The sequence below is a fragment of the Hipposideros armiger genome, unplaced genomic scaffold (genome assembly GCF_001890085.2).
Source record: "Hipposideros armiger isolate ML-2016 unplaced genomic scaffold, ASM189008v1 scaffold_551, whole genome shotgun sequence".
In the NCBI taxonomy this organism is placed as follows: domain Eukaryota; kingdom Metazoa; phylum Chordata; class Mammalia; order Chiroptera; family Hipposideridae; genus Hipposideros; species Hipposideros armiger.
The window spans coordinates 779645-788400 of record NW_017731901.1 but is presented as its reverse complement, the minus strand read 5'-3'; the positions used below and the strand labels follow the sequence as shown (position 1 = coordinate 788400).

At 35.8% G+C, this 8756-nt stretch overlaps 2 pseudogenes; both read left to right on the top strand.

The window, feature by feature from the left end:
• The first annotated feature begins 1595 nt into the window (after window positions 1-1595).
• LOC109396951 (tail-anchored protein insertion receptor WRB pseudogene) lies at window positions 1596-2113 on the top strand (annotated as a pseudogene).
• A 3772-nt stretch (window positions 2114-5885) lies between these two features.
• On the top strand, window positions 5886-6729 carry LOC109396957 (40S ribosomal protein S3a pseudogene; annotated as a pseudogene).
• Window positions 6730-8756: the final 2027 nt, after the last annotated feature.

Genomic DNA, 8756 nt, shown 5'->3' with positions numbered 1-8756 from the left:
AAATCCTTCATTTGGAGGTTCTGTTAATCTAGTGTTCAGATGACTTCTGAGGTTGAATGTTGTATAAATCATTTGTAATTTGGTGTGATCCTGGGAGGCAGTTGGCACAGCGCTCGTCTATTCTGCCATCTTAGCTCCGCCTGCAAATATACATTGTTTTCAAGTGTACATAGAACGATTACCAAAAGGGACAACATTCTGGGATACATAGTTTTTTATTTTAGAAATGCACATTAGAATCACAATGATATACAGTACACATCTACTAGAATATCTTAAAAAAACAAAACCAAGCTAAAGCAAAACAAAGCTCACAATACTAAGTACTGGTGGGGATACAAAACAACAGAAACTCTCATATATTGCTGGTGTAAATACAAAATATTATAGCCACTATGGAGAGCGGTTTGAGAGTTTCATATAAATTTAGAAATAAACTTGCTCTATAACCTAGAAATTTTATTCTTAGAATATTTTTCCCCAATGGAAAACAAAACTTAATTTCACGCAAAAATGTGTAAAGAAATTTTTAGTGACTGTATTCATAATCACCAATTAAAAGGAAGCAATTCAAATGTCCTTCAGCTGGTTAATGGTTAAACAGTATTACATCTCTAAAATGCAATGTCAGGTATTTACCCTAGGCGAATAAAAACTCATGTTCACACGATAACCTGTACACAAATGTATCAGGCTTATTTATAATTGCCCAAACCTGGATACATCTCCCATGTCCTTCAATTGGTGAGTAAATAAACAGTTGTGATACATTCATACACTAGAATACTATTCAGAAACAAAAAGAAAGTACTGATACATGCAGCAACATGAAAGAATCTCCAATGTGTCATGCTAAAAGAAAAAAAATTACATATTCAAAGGATACATACTGTATTATTTTAAGCATATGACTTTGTGGAAAAGGCAGTATTTTAAAAAACTGATCTGTGGTTGTTACGACCTGGGAAGGATGGAGTAGTTGACTACAAAGGGACAATACAAGACAGTTTTTTGAGGTGCTAGAATTCTTCTGTAACTTTGTTTTGGGTTGCATGACTATATGTATTTACCAAAGTCATAAAAGTGTAGACCCAAAATAGTAACTTTTACCCAATTCAAATAAAGTAACTGAATAAAAAGTATTTATTATGAGCAACTTTATTCTCATAGAACGGGCAACTTTAATGAAATAATCAAATTTCTTAAAAAATACAACTTACAAAGAACAGACAAGATTACATTAAAAGTGTGAATAATTCTTTATATATTAAACAAATTGAATGTGTAACTGAATCCTCTTCTACTAAGAAAACTCAGATGTAGGTGGATGCACTGGTATGTTCTTTGAAACATTTAAGAAAGGATTATTTACCTATGTTGCATAAACTCTTTCTGAGAATACAATAAAGGTGAAAGATTTTGCTAATTGTTTTATGAGGCCCAATTTACCCTGATACCAAAACCTGACAAGAACACAGCAAGTAAAGAAAATTATGTTATTAACTTTCTTGAACATGCAAAAATTGTAAATAGAATGCCAGCGTGGTCCCTTTGGAGCTGCCAAAGCAGAGCTCACACTGTTGGGAGAGTCAGGGATGAGCTTGGTGCAGGCCGACCACAGGTCGTGGCTGCTGGTACTCAGCTTTGTGTTTGGGTGCAGTGTCCTCAGGATCCTTCTCGTCCTTCTCCTCCTTTATGGCCAGGATGCTGCAGAAGAATGTAGAAAAGGAGCCTCAGATGAGAGCAGAGATTCAGGATATGAAGCAAGAGCTCTTCACTGTCAATATGATGGACGAGTTCGCCAGATACGCCAGGCTGGCAAGAAAGACCAACAAGATGACAAATAAGCTCAAAACTCATGTGAAAGCACGGACAGCTCTGTTTTCCAAGATAAAATGGGTTCTAAGTGTTGCTTTCTACATTTTGCAAGGTGCCCTGATGGTTTCACTCATTTGAAAGTACTATTCTGTTCCTGTGGCTGTGGTGCCAAGTAAATGGATAACTCCGCTAGACCGCCTGGTAGCATTTCCTACTAACAGGTGGCGTTGGAATTAATTGTTGGATTTTAGTCTGTAACAAAGTTGTGGCTATTGTGCTTCACCCTTTCAGATGAAAAAGAAGATGAATACAGCTATGACTCTTTTTAAATTGGATTTTCACTTGGGTTACAAATCTGATTTATACTTTCTCTTTTTTCTTTTTTTTTTTTAAGAAGCAAAAGCACACAGGTTAGTTCTTTGATGAACCTGTTTGTTCTTGGACTCTGTGTGACCAATCTGTAACTGTGACAAGTGGCACAGGGCTTTAACAGTTAACTAAGTGGGCCACACTTAGCCATAAAGCTAAATTCCAGGACTAGTGCTTAAAAGACCTTACTTGTGTTCTTGTACTTCCTAATGATCTAATGAGTAGCTCATTATTTCTGCTAATTGTACTGTGAAAGACAAAGTGCTGTGCCACTTTAGTTTGTCTACCCAGAGTGGGGTTCAGGTGCCCCTGATCATTCAGACTCACCGGGCACCAAGTTGATGTGGCTTTAATGCAGAACAGGAAACAGCCGTATATAGCAGATGACACCACGGAGGACTCAGACACCAGCTTCAGCGTCTCAGTCACTCCACAGGGTACATTCTGACCATGAGGGATGAGAAGCCAACCTGAGAGAGAGATGACAGCAGTCCAAGGCAGCTGTGGGGCCTGGGGTCTCTTACCCAGGCTTGAAACCCATTTTCAGGAGCTGCAGGCACAAATAGCAGGTGGTTGCAGTCTACAGTCGGGCAGCCATGCGTAGCACACCCAGGGAAGTCCTTAGGACACGAATCAGCATAGAGCCTCTCTGACAAGATCCTTATTTGTCTCCTAAGGATCTACTCTTTCAGTTAACACTGCAAGAATTTTGAGAAATCTCACTGAGGCCACAGGAAAAGATGTACAGTTCAACATCTGTACCCTTTCCATGTACATGACTAGTTTGTGAAGATTCAATAGGGTTAAATGTCATCCTGTTTCACATCATTGTGGTTTCTCAAAAACTTTTTTTTAAAAGATTTTATTGGGGAATTGGGGAAGGGAACAGTGTTGGGGAATTGGGGAAGAGAACATTGTGTTTTTCCAGGACCCATCAGCTCCAAGCCCAAGTCAAGTTGTTGTCCTTTAATCTTAGTTGTGAAGGGCACAGCTCAGCTCCAAGTCCAGTCGCCGATTTTCACTCTAGTTGTGGGGTGGGGGCACAGATCATTATCCCATGCGGGAATCAAACTGGCAACCTTGTTGTTAAGAGTATGCACTCTAACCAACTGAGCCATCTGGCCACCCATGGGCAGCTCGTGGCCGCTCAGCTCAAAGTGTCGTGTTCAATTTTAGTTGCAGGGGTAGGGGCCGTGTGTGGGGGGGTGGCACAGCCCATCATCCCATGTGGGAGTTGAACTGGCAACCTTGATGTTAAGAGCACATGCTCTCACCAGCTAAGCCATATGGCTTTCCGTTGGCAGCTTAGCTGCAGCTCAGCTTGGGTGCAGCTCACTGGCCCATGTGGGAATTGAACCGATGACCCTGTTGCTCAGAGCTCATGCTCTAACCAACTGAGCAAACTGGCTGGCCCTGTATTTGTTTTTAAATAGATAAAAAACATGGTACTGAAGTCAAAAGATACAGAAAGGGGTACAATAAAAAGTGTACCTTCTGACCCTTTACTGTTATGTCACCCAATTTTCCAAACTTTCCCACTGTTACCTATTTCTTATGATTCTTCCAATGATATTTCATATGTTTATGAATATTGATGTGTGCTTTTAAAATAAAATTCTTTTAAAATTAAAAAAATTATAAATAAACAATTTGCAAGTCAAATCCAATGACATATGGAAAGGATAATACATTGTGACTGAGAGATGTTTATTTCAGAAATGCAAGTTAATAAAACAATCAACAGAGTGAAGAGGCAACCTACAAAATACAAAAAAAATATTTGTGAACCTTTTATCTGTTAGGGGGTTAATATCCAACATATACAAGGAGCTCTTACAACTCAACAGCAGAAAAACTAATAACCCAATATAAAAATGGGCTAATAACTTGAATAGACATTTACGCAAAGAAGACATTAAATAACAAAGAGATATATGAAAAATGCTCAATGTCGCTAGTCATCAGGGAAATGCATATCAAAACTACAATGAGATATTATGTCACACTTATAAGGCTGGCTACTATATATAAAAAAAGAAGTGTTGGTGAAGATGTGGAGAAATTGAAACCCTTGCTCACTGTTGTTGGGAATGCAAAATTTTGGAGCTGCTATGGAAAACAGTATGAAGATTCCTCAAAAGTTAAAAATAGAACGGTCATTTGATCTAGCAACCTCACTAGTGAGTATCTATCCAAAGGAAAAAAATCACTATCTTGAAGAAATATCTGCACTCTCATGTTCTCTGTAGCAGTAGTCACAATAACCAAGATGCAGAAACAACCTAGATATCCAGTGACACATGAATAGATAAAGAAAATGTGGCAAATACACACAATGGAATAATAGCCTTAAAAAAGAATGAAATTGCGAAATATGTGGCAACATGAACGAACCTTGTGGACATTATGCTATTGAAATAAGCCAATCATAGAAAGACAAATGCTGCATGATTTCACTTATATGAGATATCTAAAATGGTCAAATTCATAATATCAGAGAGTGGAATGGCGGTTACCAACAACTGGGGTTAGGAGGAACTGTGAAGTTACTAATTGAAGGGCATACAATTTTTGTTAAGCAAGATGAGTAAGTTCTAGAGATCTGAGCTGTACAACATTGTATCTATAGTTAACAATAATATATTGTACACTTACAAATTTGTTGAAAGGGTAGAGCTCATGTTAAGTGTTTCTACCTTAAAAAATTTATAAAATCATTGTTTAAAAATACATTACTAAAAATGGAACTAAAAGAAGTAGAAGATATGTATACCTTATATCTATTAAAAACTGAATTCATAATAAAATATCAAAGCGCAAAGAAAACTCCTGGCCTAGATATATTCAGTGGTAAAATTATCAAACACTTAAACTAGAAATAATACCAAAACTGCCAAACTTCTTCAGAAAATCAGAAGAGGGAAATATTTCCAACTCATTTTATGAGGGTAACATTACAAAACTACATTAGAAAATAGAGACTAATACTCTTCATAAATATTGATACAAAAATTATTAACAAAATATTAAACATAATGTAGCAATATATAAAAATGATAACATATCTATCCAAATATAATTTATCCCAACAATGTAAGTTTGATTTAACATTAAAAATTCAAACAATGTAATTCACCATATTAATAGACTAGAAGCAATATATATATATATATATATATATATAATATCTTCTCAAAAGATGCAGAAAAACACTTAACAAAGGTCACCACTCATTCATAATAACAATGCTCAGCAACCTAAGAATTTTTTCAACCTAGAGAACATAAAGAACATCTACAATTAACTTGCAGGTGACACCATACTTAACAGCGAAAAACTGAGTTTTCTTCCCCTAAGATTGGGAACAAAGCAGGGCTCTCCATTCTCACTACTTCTACTTAACATTGTTGTATAAGTATTAGCCAGTGCAATAAAGTAAGAGAAAATATAAAAGTTATACAGATTGGAAAGGAAGAAGTAAACATGTTCATTTAAAGATGACAAAATTATATATAGAAAGTCTTAAGGAATATACAAAAAATATCTAGAATTAATAAGTGAAATTTGCAATGTTGCAAGAAACGATATTAATATACAAAATAAACTATATTTCTACATACTAGCAAAAACCATTTAGAAACAAAACTTTAAAATGCCATTTACAATGGCACCTTAAAAAAGTGTTATTTCTTTTTTTTTTTATCCCTTGGAGCTGCACCATGGCGGTCGGCAAGAATAAGCGCCTTACAAAAGGCGGCAAGAAGGGAGCCAAGAAAAAAGTGGTTGACCCATTTTCTAAGAAAGATTGGTATGATGTCAAAGCACCAGCTACGTTCAATATAAGAAATATTGGGAAAACACTAGTCACAAGAACTCAAGGAACCAAAATTGCATCTGATGGTCTCAAGGGTCGTGTTTTTGAAGTGAGCCTGGCTGATCTGCAGAATGATGAAGTTGCATTTAGAAAGTTCAAGTTAATTACTGAGGATGTTCAGGGCAAAAACCGCCTGACTAATTTCCATGGCATGGATCTCACCCGTGACAAAATGTGCTCCATCGTCAAAAAACGGCAGGCCATGATTGAAGCTCATGTGGATGTCAAGACTACCGATGGTTATTTGCTTCGTTTATTCTGTGATGGTTTCACTAAAAAACGCAATGATCAGATTCGGAAGACCTCTTATGCTCAGCATCAACAGTTCCGCCAAATCTGGAAGAAGATGATGGAAATCATGACCCGAGAGGTGCAGACAAATGACTTGAAAGAAGTGGTCAATAAATTGATTCCAGATAGCATTGGAAAAGACACAGAAAAGGCGTGCCGATCTGTTTATCCGCTCCATGAAGTCTTTGTTAGAAAAGTCAAAATGCTGAAGAAGCCCAAGTTTCAATTGGGAAAACTCATGGAGCTTCATGGTGAAGGTAGCAGTTCTGGAAAAGCTACTGGGGATGATACAGGTGCTAAAGTTGAACGAGCTGATGGATATGAGCCCCCAGTTCAAGAATATGTTTGAAATTCAGACTTTTCACAGTGACAAATAAAACCTGTTGGTGATGTTTAAAAAAAAAGTGTTATTTGTAGAAATAGATTTCACAAATATGCATAAGTTGTGCACTAATTTACAAAATGTTGTTGAGAGAAATTAGAGAAGGCTGAAAGAAATACAGAAATATACTGTGTTCATTGATCAAAATATAGTTCATTGATCAATATAGTTAAAATGACAGCTCTCCAAAAGCTAATAATTAGGTTTGATGCAAACTTTATCAAAATTCCATTAGCCTTTTTAAGAGAAATGATAAATCAATTAAAAATTTTATATCGAAATGAAAAACACTCAGAAAAATTTGAAAAAGAACAAAGATGGAGGACTTGCACTACACGATTTCAAAACTAAAATAATCAAGATAATATGATATTTACATAAGGGTAGACATATAGATCAATATGATAGAATAGAATACATTCCAAAATTAGATCCACACATATATCATCACTTGATTTTCAAGAAAACCCCCAAGGTGATACAACTGGGGGTGTGTGGCTGGGGAAGAATATTAGTCTTAAGAAAAATGGTTTCAGAACAACTGGATGTCCATTTGGTAAAAAATGAACATAGACCCTTAGCTCATTCTGCTTAATGCAATGAACTTGAAATGGATCAAAGACTTAAAGGTAAAAGCTAAAATTCTAAAACATCTGTACAGAGAACACAAGAGAATGTCCTCAGGAACTTGGAGTAGACAAATACAAAAACAAAGCATGAACCATAAAAGGTAAACTTTATGAAATGAGCTTCATGAATATTACAAACTTTTGCTCTTTGAAAGACACTTAATAAAATAGAAAGGCAAACCACAGACTGGCAGAATATACTTGCAATATATATTACACAAAAGATTTGGATTTAGAATATATAAATAACTCTTAAAAATCAATAAAAAGAACACGCAAAATCAATTAACAACTGGAGAAAGCAATAAGTGAAAAAGTCAGGCCCCAAGTCATACAATATGATATTTTAGGCAAAACTATAGGATCAAGAACAGATTGGTGTTACTTAGGATTAAAGGTGTGTAGAGGATTTGATTGCAAAGGGATAGTATGAGGAAACTTCTGGGATGATTGAGCTGTTCTGTATCTTGATCATGGGATGGTTATATAAATGTATGCATTTGTTAAAATCCATAGACCTGTACATCAAAAAAATAAAATTTTCCACATGCAAATTAAAAATAAATTTAAAAATTAGGCTTAATATTTGAACAAACCCTTCACAAAACAATACGTACCAATGTTCAGCAACCATGTAAAAAATGTTTAACATCCTCACTTATCAGGCAAGTGCAGTTTATAACAACACTAGTAGACCACTACACAACCACTGGATGAATAAAATTAAAAGATTGAAAATTCCAAGTGCTGATGAGGATGCAGTGAAACTCTCATACATTGATAGTGGGAGTGCAAAATGTTATAACTACACTGACAAAGAGTTTGGAAATATCCTGTGTTTAAACATACACTTACCATGTGACCCAACAACCTCATTCTTAGGTATTCACTTAAGACAAATAAACACATATCCAAAAATGACTGGCACATGAATGTTTATAGAAGCTTTATTCATAATAGCTCCCAAATTGGAAACATGCCTAACACTTGACAGATAAATGGATAAACATATTATGGTATATTTATATAATGTAATACTGCTATGCAATAAACAGAATAAACTTATGTGTGCAAAATCATGGAGAAATTTCAAATACATTATGATGAGTTTTAAAAAACCACTCTCAAAAGAATGTATAGTGTATGATTCTATTTATATGAAATTCTAGGAAAGATAATTTTTTTTTTAGATTTTTATTGGGGAATTGGGGGGATGGGAACAGTGCTGGGAAACTGGGGAAGGGGAACAGACAAGTTGCTGTCATTTTGTTCTTCAATCTAGTTGTGGAGGATGTTGCTTCACTGGCCTAAGTTGGCACCATCATTGCGCTCTTCTCTGGCGAGGCAGATCAGTCGCCGGCTTCTGGACGGCCACTCACTGCGGCTGCTGGCT